At 41.5% G+C, this 15556-nt stretch overlaps 1 pseudogene; it reads left to right on the forward strand.

The window, feature by feature from the left end:
- The window catches only part of LOC120864458, a 144647-nt pseudogene extending 130246 nt beyond the window's left edge, over positions 1 to 14401 (forward strand).
- Positions 14402 to 15556: the final 1155 nt, after the last annotated feature.

Here is a 15556-nt window from a genome sequence, read left to right on the forward strand (position 1 = left end):
GTCATTCCTATCGCCTCTCTGATGACTTAGGAAGCAGAGAGAGTTGCCCACGCATCATGAAAAGGACCCTTTCAGTAGCACTGGGCTTATGCCCAGATCTGTTGCTTTAGGAAGATAAATTATTTCTATTTTCATCCCCTCCCCACCTCAACTCCCCAATTACAAAAAAAGCTTTGTGACCTAACTGGTAACTTTAGGACAAGCCACTGGCAAAACTGAGAGACCTAAGACAGAGGGCCCTTCCTCCACCTCTGAACTGACCCTTCTTCCTGCCCACAGCCAGACATTCACATCCTTGGGCTGCCCTCAGACCCTGCTGTAATTATTCATCCTATCCTCACTCCCCAGGGCAGCACCCGTAGTCCCAAGTTTTTCTCATTAAAATATCTCTGCCCTAAATATCATTTTCCCACAGGGTTCTGTTTCTTGCTAGAGAGCAAATGAGTACTCTAATTTTAAACAAACAAACAAACAAAAACCCTGCACTCATATATCAATAGGTGCCAACTGGATAACAAAGTGAGGAATAGACTTGTTTTCTCCTTTTATAACTTCCAAACTTTTCCTCATTCATGGTCCTTTGACTGAATCAGAGTGAGCAATGACACTCTGCCTTGTTCACCTCTATCCCCAGTGCCTAGAACAGCCCTTGGTACCCAGCACACTTCAAGAACAATTTGGTGAATATATACACAAAGGCCCATCCTCCTTCTCCTTCTTTCCCCTGTCCCTGGCTGACCCGGAGGGAGGCCTTGGAGCAGAACTTCCCCACTGTGAACCCAGTGAAATATTCAGAGAGTACCAAGAAGGTTGGCCTGAAGACCACTTAGTCCCAACTCACCACTTCTATATAAGGAAACTGAGGCCCGGAGAATGGAAGTTTCCTGCTCAAGGTCACACAGCCTGTAAGGCAGCTGTCTGCAGGTGTCCCACAACAGCCTGATACACCAGCATCAAAAGCATCTGCTGCAGAGGATAAAAAAGTGATCAAAAACCACCACGACTCCAAAACATGAGTGACTTACTCTTGAGAAAGCTCCATGCAGAGTTGGCCATGGAGTTTTACAGGCACAAAGAAATCACATAAAATACAGTAGGACACTGCCCCCTTCTTTAAATAGTAACTTTATTTCTAGAGGGCTCTCCCCCCTGTTCATTCTTCAGGTCTCAGCTTTAAAAAAGAAAAAAAAAATGTTTTAGAAAGGCCTTTCCTGACCTACTCTTGTGCCCTTTCCTTTGGTGATGCTCTTGCTTATAAACATGTATTCCATGTCCATCTTCCCTATAGACTCTTTTTTTTTTAAATTTTTATTTTGTATTGAGGTATGCTGTTCAGTCACTAAGTCATGTCCAACTCTTTGCAACCCCATGGACTATAGCATTTCAGCCTCTTATGTCCTCCACCATCTCCTGGAATTTGCTCAAATTCATGTCCATTGAGCCTTTTATTGCATCTCTTCTGCTGCTGCCCTCTTCTCCTTTTGCCTTCAGTCTTTCCCAGAATCGGGGTCTTTTCCAATAAGTCAGTTCTTCACATCAAGTGGCCAAAGTATTGGAGTTTCAGCTTCAGCATCAGTCCTTCCATGAATATTCAGGACTGATTTCCTTTAGGATTAACTGGTTTGACCTCCTTGCAGTCCAGACAACTCTTAAGAGTCTGCTCCAGCACCACAATTTGAAGCTCCAATTCTTCAGTGCTCAGCCTTCTTTATATCCAACTCTCACATCTGTACAAGACTGCTAGAAAACCAATACAATATTGTAAAGTAATTAGCCTCCAATTAAAATAAATAAATATAAATTTTTTAAAAAAGACTAATAGAAAAATCATACCTTTGACTAGGTGGATCTTTGTTGGCAAAGTGATATCTCTGCTTTTTAACACACCGTCTAGGTTTGTCATAACTTTCCTTCCAAGAAGCAAGCATCTTTTAATTTCATGTCTGCAGTCACCATCCTCAGTGATATTGGAGTCCAAGAAAAGAAAATCTGCCACTGTTTCTAATTTTTCCCCTTCCATTTGCCATAAAGTGATGGGACTTGATGCCATGATTTTAGTTTTTTGAATGTTGAGTTTCAAACCAGTTTTTTCACTCTCCTCTTTCACCCTCAGCAAGAGTCGCTTTAGTTCCTCTTCATTTTCTACAATTAGAGTAGTATTATCTGCATATTTGAGGTTACTGATATTTCTCCCAGAAATCTTGATTATAGCTTGTGATTCATCCAGCCTGGCATCTTGCATCATGTACTCTGCATATAAGTTAAATAAACAGGATGACAACATACAGCCTTGTCATGCTCCTCTCTTAATTTGGAACCAGTCAGTTGTTTCATGTCCAACTATAGCTGTTGCTTCTTGACCTATATACAGGTTTCTCAAGAGACAGGTAAGGTAATCTGGTACTCCCATCTCTTTATGAATTTTCCACAGTGTGTTGCAAGCCACACAAAGGCTTTAGCATAGTCAATGAAGCAGTGTTTTTATTGAATTTCCTTGCTTTCTCCATGATCCAGTGAATGTTAGCAAATTTATCTCTGGTTCCTCTGCCTCTTCAAACCCCAAGTTGTTGTATACAAGAGAAGGTATACAGAAAAAGTCCATTTTCATTCCAATCCCAAAGAAAGGCAATGCCAAAGAATGTTCAAACCATTGCACAATGGCACGCATCTCACACGCTAGCAAAGTAACGCTCAAAATTCTCCAAGCGAGGCTTCAACAGTACATGAACCAAGAAATTCTAGATGTTCAAGCTGGACTTAGAAAAGGCAGAGGAACCAGAGATCAAATTACCAACATCCATTGGATCGTCAAAAAAGCAAGGGAGTTCCAGAAAAACATCTACTTCTGCTTTATTGACTACGCCAAAAGCCTTTGACTGTGTGGATCACAATAAACTGTGAAAAATTCTTAAAGAGATGGGAATACCAGACCATTTTACCTGCCTCCTCAGAAATCTGCATGCAGGTCAAGAAGCAACAGTTAGAACCAGACATGAAACAACGGACTGGTTCCAAATCGGGAAAGGACTACATCAAGGCTGTATATTGTCACCCTGCTTATTTAACTTATATGCAGAGTACATCATGCTAAATGCCGGGCTGGATGAAGCACAAGCTGGAATCAAGATTTCTGAGAGAAAAATCAATAACTTCAGATATGCAGATGACACCACCCTTATGGCAGAAAGTGAAGAACTGAAGAGACTGTTGATGAAAGAGAAAGAGGGGAGTGAAAAAGTTTGGTTAAAATTCTACATTCAAGAAACTAAGATCATGGCATATGGTCCCATCACTTCATGGCAAACAGATGGGGAAACAATGGAAACAGTGACAGGTTTTATTTTCTTGGGCTCCAAAATCACTGCAGATGGTGACTGCAGCCATGAAATTTAAAAGATGCTTGCTCCTTGGAAAAAAGCTACGACAAACCTAGACAGTATATTTAAAAGCAGACATTCCTTTGCCAACAAAGGTCCATCTAGTCAAAGCTATGGTTCTTCCAGTAGTCATGTATTGATGTGAGAGCTGGACCATAAAGAAAGCTGAGCACCAAAGAATCGATGCTTTTTTGAACTGTGGTGTTGGAGAAGACTCTTGAGAGCCCCTTGGACTGCAAGATCAAACCATTCAATCCTAAAGGAACTCAGTTCTGAATATTCATTGCAAGGACTGTGATGCTGAAGCTGAAACTCCAATACTTTGGCCACCTGATGCAAAGGACTGACTCATTAGAAAAGACCGTGATGCTGGGAAAAATTGAAGGCAGGAGGAGAAGGGGACGACACAGGATGAGATGGTTGGATGGCATCACCAACTCAATGGACATGAGTTTGAGCAAGCTCTGGAAGTTGGTGATGAACAGAGAAGCCTGGCTGCTGCAGTCCATGGGGCTGCAAAAAGTCAGACATGACTGAGAGACTGAACTGAACTGATGTATACAGTACATGAAACTACACAGTAGGTCAGACTCTTAAATGCAGGAATACATCTGTCTTACTCACTTCCATGCTGCAAGCCCCTAGCACAAATCCAGAACATAGGTGTCCAGTGAGTATCTGTGTGTTGTTGGATTTGTATTTAATGCTACTTGACTGTGGGTCATATTTGTTTCATACAGATGGCTTGAGTTAGGCCTCCTGGTTTGTTTTTGCCTGTTTTTACTTGATCAATCTCAGCTTCTTCTCTGGATAGTAGATGAAGCTGTTCCTCAAAGAAGCTTAAGTCAGTAAAAACACATGTGAAAGGATCTCATCCAGTTTCATTGAAGGAAATTTGCTAAAACTTTTTCCCTCTAACCTCCTTGCTGTCAGGACCCATTTATAAAGCAGAGGGCTACAGCTACAAAGGCATTAGTCAGGTTTCTTCTTTTCTTGAGAGGATAAAATTTTAGCTTCTGAATAGAGTAAGCTATATGATGTTTTCACTGCCTATTCTGGTAAGGACAAGTCTATACCACCTAATGACTAGCATTTTCTCTAGATTTTATTTTCTTGGAGCCTTTCACAGCAGCTGGCAACAGCCATAGGGAGAGGACTAGCAGTTTAGCTGCCTCCAGACACAGTGGAGGGAGAAGGAACCACAAAAATGGAGTACAGGAGTCACTTTTAGGGGATCATTCTCCAATTTTCTGCCAAAGTGTTTTTGATCAAGACAATTAATGGTAGCTGGTTCATAACAACACTAGAAAAGAGTGAAGGTAGTTATTGTGAGGATAAAGAAATGCATTATGGGAAGGCAGGAGAATGTGAACAGCAAAACTCACAAAAGCAAGAAACAAGGTACCTTTGGGGTTTGACCTCTTAGGTTTGACCACACTATCCACCTCTCTCTCTTTTTCTCTTCTTTCTTCATATTCCCCTTTCTAGAAACTAGCTTGTGCATGATTTCTGCCTGAACGTACCTATCATGTTTCTCTCTTCATACATTAATAGTTTAATTCTAGCTCCTACTGCTAACTGAAACTGATTCTTTGTTTCTCAACTCCAAATCCCCAAAAGAGGAATTGGATTTGCCCTGCTTGTTTTATCTGAGACAAACTCCAATAACAAGTCATAGGTTATTGGCAAGCCCATAACAATGCTCACTTTGACTCTTGTCCAATCAGTGTGGTAGGAGTGAGAGTAAAGAGTGAGTTCCAAGGCATAAAACATAAACATGCCAACTGAGGAGAGGGTAATGGCAAAATTTCCTAAGAAAGCAGTATAGATGGTACTATCAACTGCTCTAATCCCCTCCCAACAGGGGAAGGCAGCTGGTGTCTAAGGATGCAGAAATTTAAGTCTTTCTAAGAGTTTTATCAGAGTCTCTGCCTCACTGTTCCTGTGAAGGCTGACCACTCCCATCCACCAGCATCTGTGACTCTCTGCCTGGGACTTTGGCGGTCATATACATACAATCAAGGCAAGCCAGAGGTGCCTGGGAGCTGATGGCACCAGAAGCAGCATTCAATCAACGACAAGTTGGAGTTGGTAAATACCCCAGATGCTCTGGTTTTTAGGTCACACAATCCTGAGATGCATTCTACCCTTCCCAGAGGTCCAGAGTAAGACTGAGCCACGGCAGCCCACAGAGATAAGCTGCTCAATGACAACACTCCATACTGGCTTCCTCCCTTCCTTGTCTCACTTCTCTGCTCTACTGCCTGTTCCTCTGAGATTCACACATCCTAGACCAGGGCATGCTTCTTAAAAGCTCAACCTATGAAAAAGGCTTTCCAGATTTAAGAGTTCAAACCAACACTTTCTTCAGATAATGTGATCCCTCTGTGTCATGGTCTCCTTATCCTATTCTACGAATCACCACAAACACTTAAGAATGGCAAGGCAAAATTCACAGATTTTTCATTTCCGTGGCTCAGACGGTAAAACGTCTGTCTACAATTCGGGAGACCCGGGTTTGATCCCTGGGTAGGGAAGATCCCCTGGAGAAGGAAATGGCAATCCACTCCAGTACTATTGCCTGGAAAACCCCATGGACAGAGGAGCCTGGTAGGCTACAGTCCATGGGGTCGCAAAGAGTCGGACACGACTGAGCGACTTCACTCACTCACTCACAGTAAGATGTGTTTGCTCTGTGAATATCATTACACAACTGGTTCACTCCTAGATCTGCTGTACTTGTGGAACAGTTTGTATTCCAGAAATAAAAACAATAACTTAAGCCAATTTAAGGAATGAAAAAGGTGGTCAGTCTCAGAAATATGTCATAGTCAGAAAAACTCACAAGTTCTTCAAATGGACAGGTACACTAGGTCCATACTTTAGAACTAACATCAGCATTATAAAGATAACAATTCTGTCAAGTTAATGTAATAAATTTAATGCAATCCAAATAAAAATTATCAGCAGTATTTTTTAACTATTTTATACAGAAAAATAAACAAATAAAACTAGCCAGAAAATATCTCATTAAAAAAAATAATGAGGGCAAATTAGCCCTCCCAGATATTAAAATGTAGGTACATTAATTAAAGCAACATAATACTAGCCCATAAATATACATGAAATATCCCAGGAAGACCCAGAAACAAACAGGTAATTAATATATGATAAAGATGCATTATTAAAGAGATGGTGTTCATAAAATGGATAGCCAGTTAGAAAAGAATTGAATCCATTCCTCTAATCTTAAAACAAAATACATTACAGATGCAGTGAACATTTAAATATAAAAACTGAAAACCACAAAATTATTAGGAAAAAATAGAAGAGATTTTTGTACAATCTTGATATAGGAAAGCCTTCTAAGCATAATGTATAAGTCAGAGTCATGAAACAGAAGACTGATCAATTTGACTATTTTTAAAATAAAAAATTTAAAAATTTCCACAGCAAAAATTTCCATAAGCAAAGTAAAAGGAATACATTAAAAAGTTGGGTAGAAGACTTCCCTGGTGGTGCAGTGGATAAGAATCTGCCTGCCAATGCAGGGGACACAGGTTCGGTCCTTGGTCTGAGAAGATGCTACATGCTGCAGAGCAACTAAGCCCACGCACCACAACCGCTGAGCCCACACTCTAGAGCACACAAGCTGCAACCACGAGCCTACATGCCACAACTGCTGAAGCCTGTGCACATAGAACTTGTGCTCCACAACAGGAGAAGCCACCACAATGACAAACCTGTGCATGGCAGTAAAGAGTAGCCCCCTCTCACTATAGCTAAAGAAAGCCCATGCAAAGCAATGAAGATCCAGCACAGCCAAAAATTTAAAAATAGATTAAAATGTTTTTAAAAAATGGGGAAGAGATGTGCCTGGCGGTCCAGTGGTTAAGAATCTACCTGCCGATGCAGAGGAGATGGATTCTATCCCTGGTGGGAACTAAGATCCAACATGCTGCAGAGCAAGTAAGCCTGTGTGCCACAACTACAGAGCCTGCATTCTGGAGTCCACGAGCCACAGTTATTGAAGCCCATGTGTCCTAGATGCCTCTGCTCCATAACAAGAGAACCCACTACCACTGGAAGCACTCACACCACAACTGGAGAAGACCCCCTGTGCACCTCAGCTAGAGAAAGCCTGTGGATCACAACAAACTGTGGAAAATTCTGAGAGAGATGGGAATACCAGACCACCTGACCTGCCTCTTGAGAAATCTGTATGCAGTTCAGGAAGCAACAGTTAGAACTGGACATGGAACAACAGACTGGTTCCAAATAGGAAAAGGAGTACGTCAAGGCTGTATATTGTCACCCTGCTTATTTAACTTCTATGCAGAGTACATCATGAGAAACGCTGGACTGGAAGGAACACAAGCTGGAATCAAGATTGCCGGGAGAAATATCAATCACCTCAGATATGCAGATGACACCACCCTTATGGCAGAAAGTGAAGAGGAACTAAAAAGCCTCTTGATGAAAGTGAAAGAGGAGAGTGAAAAAGTTGGCTTAAAGCTCAACATTCAGAAAACAAAGATCATGGCATCTGGTCCCATCACTTCATGGGAAATAGATGGGGAAACAGTGGAAACAGTGTCAGACTTCATTTTTTGGGGCTCCAAACTCACTGCAGATGGTGACTGCAGCCATGAAATTAAAAGATGCTTACTCCTTGGAAGAAAAGTTATGACCAACCTAGATAGCATATTCAAAAGCAGAGACATTACTTTGCCAACAAAGGTCCGTCTAGTCAAGGCTATGGTTTTTCCAGTAGTCACGTATGGATGTGAGAGTTGGACTGTGAAGAAGGCTGAGCACGGAAGAATTGATGCTTTTAAACTGTGGTGTTGGAGAAGACTCTTGAGAGTCCCTTGGACTGCAAGAAGATCCAACCAGTCCATTCTGAAGGAGATCAACCCTGGGATTTCTTTGGAAGGAATGATGCTAAAGCTGAAACTCCAGTACTTTGGCTACCTCATACGAAGAGTTGACTCATTGGAAAAGTCTTTGATGCTGGGAGGGATTGGGGGCAGGAAGAGAAGGGGACGACAGAGGATGAGATGGCTGGATGGCATCACTGACTCGATGGCCGTGAGTCTGAGTGAACTCTGGGAGTTGGTGATGGACAGGGAGGCCTGGCATGCTGCGATTCATGGGGTCACAAAGAGTTGGATGCTATTGAGTGACTGAACTGAACTGACTGATGCACAGCAATGAAGAGCCCATGAGCAGTCAAAAATAATAATAATAATAAAATTAAGTTAAAAATTTAAAAATTCTTAAATGAGCTCAATTTTTGCAATTTGTATCATAAATGGCTTGGTTCCCTAGCATATAAAACCCCCTAGAAATTATTATACAAAATTAACAACCCAATATTTGCCAATAGATGTGCAAAAGACAAGTAGTAGTCCACAGAAAAGAAAGTGCAAATATTCTTAAAATATGATTAGTTATAATCATGATTAGTCTAAAAGAAAAACACACTCCTATATGACTCTCTTTTATGACTTTTACACTACTCTACTATACCCACACTTCTAACATCAAATGTGTGGGTTTTCCCAAACATTTGAGTTTGGAAAGCAATTCTTCCACCCCAGTTTAGTGTCTTACAATATGGACTCATTTCTGACACTATCTACAGTGTGTGTGTGTGTGTGTGTGTGTGTGTGTGTGTGTGTGTGCGTGCGCACACACGCTCGTCATTCAGTCATGTCCGACTCTTTGCAGCCCCATGGACTGTAGCCCACCAGGCTCCTCTGTCCATGTAATTCTCCAGGCAAGAATACTGGAGTAGGTTGCCTTTCTTTTCTCCAGAGGATCTTCCTGACCCATGGATTGAACCCAGATCTCCTGCATTGTAGGCAGATTCTTTACCACCTGAGCCACCAGGGAAGTCCTGAGTTAGTGTCAAATCCCACAGGTTAAGGGCTCAGTCTCATAGGACTTCAGACACCACTTCATCATTTCAGATGTTAATGTTGCTTGACCCACTGGCTATAAATCAGAGGTTTCCAAGAGTCCCTCCTTCAGTTCTATTAGTTTACTACAGAAGCTCACAAAATTCAGCAAAATTATTTACTTACTAGATTACCAGTCTATTATAAAAAAAAATACCTAACTCAGGAACAGCCAGATGGAAGATGCATAGGACAAGAAACGGTGAAAGGGATGTAAAGCTTCTGTGCTATCCCACCCAGCATCTCCCTGTGTTCACCAATCCAGAAGCTCTCCAGACACCATTCTCTTAATTTTACTGAAGCTTCATTATGTAGGCATGATTAATTGATTCAATCTCATGGCCTTCTCCTCTCCAAGGGCATGGGGGGAGGGTGGAAGAGATTGAAAGTTCCAGTTCTCTAATTCTGGTTGATTCCCCTGGCAACCAGCCCCTTCCTTATGGATTTTCCAAAAGTCACTTCATTAATACAAACTCAGGTGTGACTGAAAGGGTTTTATTATGAATATCAAAAGACACTTCCTATCACTGTGGAAATTCCATCAGTTTTAAAAGTTTTGTGCCAGTAGTAAAGAGGAACTAAAGAGCCTCTTGATGAGGCGGATGGAGGAAAGTGAAAAAGCCAACTTAAAGTTCAATATTAATAAAACTAAGATCATGGCATCTGGCCCCATCATTTCATGGCAAATAGGGGAAAAGATGGAAGCAGTGACAGGTTTCCTCTTCTTGGTCTCCAAAATCACTGCAGATTGCAACTGCAGCCATAAAATTAGAAGACGATTGTTTCTTGGCAGAGAAGCTATGACAAATCTAGACAGTGTTTTAAAACCAAAGACATGACTTTGCGAACAAAGCTTTGTATAGTCAAGGCTATGGTCTTTCCAGCAGTCATGTACAGATGTGAGAGCTGGACAATAAAGAAGGCAGAGCACTGAAGAATTGATGCTTTCAAACTGTGGTTCTGGAGAAGACTCTTGAGAGAGAGTCCCTTGGAAAGCAAGGAGATCAAACCAGTCAGTCTTAAAGAAAATCAGCTCTGAATACTCTTTGCAAGGACTGATGCTGAAGGTGAAGCTCCGATACTCTGGCCACCTGATACAAACATCTGACTCATTGGAAAAGTCTCTGATCCTGGGAAAGACTGAAGGCAGAAGGAGAAGAAGGTGATAGAGGATGAGATGTTTGGATGACATTACCGATTCTATGGACATCAACTTGGGCAAACTCTGGGAGATGGTGAGGGATAGGGAAGACAGATGTGCTACAGTCTCTGAGGCTATGAAGAGTCAGACATGACTGGCAACTGAACAACAACAACAATGAGGGACAAAAACCAAATACTGTATATATTTTATTATATATACTCCCTTATACTAAATCTTACTACTAATAAGGTAAGTACAATGAAAACTATAGTAAAATACCATTTTCACTTATCAAATTGGCCACGTGGAAAATTTTGATATTACTTTGTTGACTGGGTAACACAGTCCCATACATAATCCCATAATCCCATACTTGCTAGTGCAAGTAAGAAGGGGACTATCTACTAAAATTTTCAGTGCACATTTCCTTTGACCCATCAAGTCCACTTTTATGGGCAATTCACAACCCTCTCTAGAATAAGGGTCAGCAATTTTTTTTTTCCTAAAAAAGCCAAAAAGTAAATATTTTAAGCTTTGGTGCATGGGGTCTCTGTCTCAATTACTCAACCTTTTAGTGTAGTGTGAAATCAGCCATACACATTGCATAAATGAATGAGCATGGCTTTCCAATGTAACTTTATTTATACAAACAGTTATGGGTGGGATTTAGCCTGCAGGCCATAGTTTGCCAACTACTGCTTCAGAGGCAGCAGGTGCAGAAAGCCTGGGCACATCCTCATTGTGGCAGAAACCACTACTGTCCCCAAACGCCATTTCATCCCCCTAGGAAAAGTCCTGCAGCCAGGATCTGGATGTCCAGACTGCACTTCTCAACCCTACTGGGAGCTTGGTGACCATGTAACTAAGCTCTAAATGATGTGGGAGCAAAAATTGTGCTTCCACCTCTGGCTCATTTCCTTAGGCAAAATTTCTTAGGAAGAAATCTCTGTTCTTCTCCTCTTTCTCACTGGCTGTTGACAATGACCAGAATAGCATTAAAGCCATATACTGAAAATGGCAGACCTACCATCAACCAGGGAACCTGAATGACGAGAGCGGGCAGAGCGGTCCATGGTCCCACCCATAAGAGAAACTGTTTCAGACCTGGTCTGAAAGGCAAAACCATTTTGCTCATAACCTCTTTCTGAGAAGTTAGCATTCCTGATAAAATGCTTAAGCAATTTTCTGTGAACTTTAATGGGATTAAGGTTTGCTCTCAGAAACCAATTACCCACATGCCCAATTACCCACACACTCAGTTGCCAGCTGTCAATCAAGAGTCTAGTGACCTTTAACCAGACTTTCTTTTCTTTCTGTGTCTAGTCTAACAATGATTATCTAACTGAACTTTCTTCCTATCAAATGTCCCTACTAATAGTAAATTTGGGAAGTGGCCTTTTTAGGGTCCATTTCCCTTCTGTGCCTAATTGTAATAAAATTTTGATACATGCTCACAGCTAGATTGCCTGAAAACTTCTCTTTAACACTTGGAACACTCACCTGTTACTGTAACATGAATGAAAAATAAATTTATGTTTCTTTAATCCATTAAATTTTGGTCTCTATTTTTGCAGCCAAATCTACCCTAATACATTCACATTTTCTAAATTTGTTTAAATTTACTAAATGCTTGCTTTGTGTCAAAGACTATATTAAGCACTTTACATGTGTTGTATGTCACTAAACTCCACTTCTTTCTCATAATAAATACCTACCACTAGGACTGGATGCCAGGCCAATGACTACCACCACTAATAACAATACTAGTTGTAGCAGCAATAACAACAATAATAGCAGTAGTTAATGCTTTTTGAATGCTTTCTATGAGCCAAGCACTGAGCAAAACTCTTTATATCTTATTCTTCAAAACGTTATGGGGATTCTTCTTAGAAAACAAGCAACCAATCCAAGTTTTATCACTAGTGTTAAATTAATCTCTGCAATAAGTTAATTCACTGTATTTAGAAAATGAAAGGAAACTTAATGCTTTCCTAAGAATAAAGCTCAAGACAATCACCTTGGTTGAGGAAGATCCAGAGTAAATGAAGCTCCTCTTAAAAGGAATATGATTTCCCCAAAGCATATTAGCATCATTGAGACAGAACTGGTGGTGGGATTTTTTTGTTTTGTTTTCCCCAAAGGAACATTATTTTTATAGGTTGAGAAGCACCATATACTTTTGCTCTTTAGGGCTTTTTCACTGGTCCTTCCCAAGGCAAAAATTTGAAGGTGCTCTTGAAGACTTTTCTCCTAAGTGCCCCTACCCTTCAGGAGAAAGAAATCATCTAATTTCATCCCCAAAGACTTGACTCTGTTTTATACCAACCTCAGATTATAGGCATAAAAGGAAGAATTCGATTTTGATTTGAAGAATGGGCTAGGCTTGGAACCAGTTCAGCTCAGTTCAGTTCAGTCGCTCAGTCATATCCGACTCTTTGTGACCCCATGGACTGCAGCATGCCAGGCCTCCCTGTCCATCACCAACTCCCAGAGCTTACTCAAACTCATGTCAATTGAGTTGGTGATGGCTTGGGATAATTTTCTCTAAAGAAGATTTAAGAATTGATATTGTCGTATTGCACTTCAGTAGGGTTGAATGAATTTTTTGTTTTTGCATTTGTGGTTATGCTAATGAGCCTATGGAGAGGTTCAGTTCTGCACATGCACACACACACACACACACACACTCACCCTGGTCCTGAAGGAGTGGGATGTCCTCCCTAGAGAACCCCTATGGTTCTCTCAAGTGAACCAGTCTCTTACAACTGTGCAGAACACAGGTTTTCCAGTGACACATTCAGGCAGCAAGAAAGAAAGAGTTGGAACAATGTAGGGATGACCCCCTGGTGTCAAAAGAAGTCTGGCTGCCCCATCTGTCTTTTGAGAATAAGAAAAATTTCTGGAATTTGTAGACATTTTCAAGTTATGGAAGCCTCAAGAGAAAGATATTTAGGGTCCCTTCATACGAGGAAGAGTTTCAGCAATATTAGAAAAAAAATCATCCACCTATGCACCCATCCATTTATTTTACAAATAATTATTGAGGACTTACTATATGCCAGGAACCATTCAAAACTTAGGGGAGGGGGGAAAATCAGGGAAGTACTGGTTAAGGGTACCAAGTTTCAGTTGGGCAAGATGAGTAAGCCCTAGAGATCGACTGTACACCATAGTGCCTACTGTTAGCAACAATGGGTTGCACAGAAAGGCCAGCTCTTCTAAGTGTTCCATCACAGTCACCATTCCCCGCCAGCAGTGCCTCACTGATTCCTCTTGGGTTTGTGGGTGCTGCTCTGAGCAGCTGTCATCCTTTATACCAGAAAGCTGGCAGGCACCGTGAGGGAAAAACAAAACAAGAAGAAAGTAGAGGAGGTGCTAGAGGAAGAGGAATATGTGTGGAAAAAGTTCTAGACCGGCAAGTGGTAAAGGGCCAAGTGGAGTATCTCCTAAAGTGGCAGAGAGTCTCAGATGAGGACGACACATGGGAGCCGGAAGATAACCTGACTGCCCTGACCTCACTGCTGAGTTTCTGCAGTCACAGAAAGCAGCACCCAAGACAGATAAATCAGACGAAGGCAAGTGCAAAGCTGATTCTGATTCAGACAATATGGGGGAGGAGAGCAAACCAAAGAAGAAGAAATGAATCAGAAAAGTCACAAGGATTTGCCTGTGGTTTGGAACCTGAGTGGATTATTGAAGCTACAGACTCCAGTGGAGAACTCATGTTCCTGATGAAATGGAAAAATTTGGATGAGGCTGACCTGGTCCCTGCCAAGGAAGCCAATGTCAAGTGCCCACAGGTTGTCATATCCTTCTATGAGGAAATGCTCATGTGGCATTCCTATCCCTCAGAGGATGATGACAAAAAAAGAGAACAAGAATTAATTCTCTTGAATGCCAGCGACTGTCACATCTGACTGTGGGTTTCAAGTAGGGAGAGAAAGAGTTCTACTTGTCTTGACACCATAAAGATGGCTTGAGAAGCTGTGCTTTGAAGAGCCAGTATAGTTTCTCTGCCCTACAGCAGCCTAAGTGCTTTAAAGTTCTTCCATGCTGTACAGTTTGCACACCCATCTTGGTGGAGGGGAAGAAGAATCAGTGTTTCAATGCAACCTATTCTGAACTTAGAAAAGCAAAGGATCTTCTTTGATGGACAGAACTTGTAGAGTGTGATGTGGGAGAGCAAACGATACTGTAGATCTTCAAAGAGCATCTCCACAACCCACAGCCTTCTTCCCAAGAGGGTTAACTCTGCATTTTTTACAGCATAGAATGTGTGTAGTTTTTGGCTATTACTGGTGTATTGTGTGGGGTGGGTGGGATGGGGTAGGAAAGAAGGGAGACTGGAGTTAAGATCATTTTTGTTAAAATTTTAAGAAACTGTGAAACAAAGGAAAAAACAACTAATGATGATTGGGTTCTGTGTCCAGAATATTGTATCCTTTCAAAAAATGTCATTGGCCACCTAAATGAGGACTGTGAGAGACTGTTTAAAAGCTGTGAATGCCTGAAACTTAGAAGCCAAGATATTCCCTGCCTGAGATTAATGCTGGTCCCAACAAAGGCCTAAGCCAGTTATGAAGTTAACAAAGTTGCCATTTGAAGGATGGAAACTGGTTGAGAAAGAAAAGTCTTATTGAATGTATAAAGGAGGATGATTCTATCTTCAGTTCAGTTCAGTTCAGTTGCTCAGTAGTGTCTGACTCTTTGAGACCCCATGAACTGCAGCATGCCAGGCCTCCCTGTCCATCACCATCTCTCAGAGTCCACCCAAACCCATGTCCATTGTGTCGGTGATACCATCCAACCATCTCATCCTCTGTCATCCCCATCTCCTCCTTCCCTCAACCTTTCCCAGCATCAGGGTGTTTTCCAATGAGTCAGCTCTCCACATCAGATGGCCAAAGTGTTGGAATTTCAGCTTCAACATCAGTCCCTCCAATGAACACTCAGGACTGATCTCCTTTAGGATGGACTGGTTGGATCTCCTTGCAGACCAAGGGACTCTCAAGAGTCTTCTCCAACACCACAGTTGAAAAGCATCAATTCTTCGGCATTCAGCTTTCTTTAGA

This window comes from Oryx dammah, unplaced genomic scaffold, assembly GCF_014754425.2.
Source record: "Oryx dammah isolate SB20612 unplaced genomic scaffold, SCBI_Odam_1.1 HiC_scaffold_5, whole genome shotgun sequence".
Classification (NCBI taxonomy): domain Eukaryota; kingdom Metazoa; phylum Chordata; class Mammalia; order Artiodactyla; family Bovidae; genus Oryx; species Oryx dammah.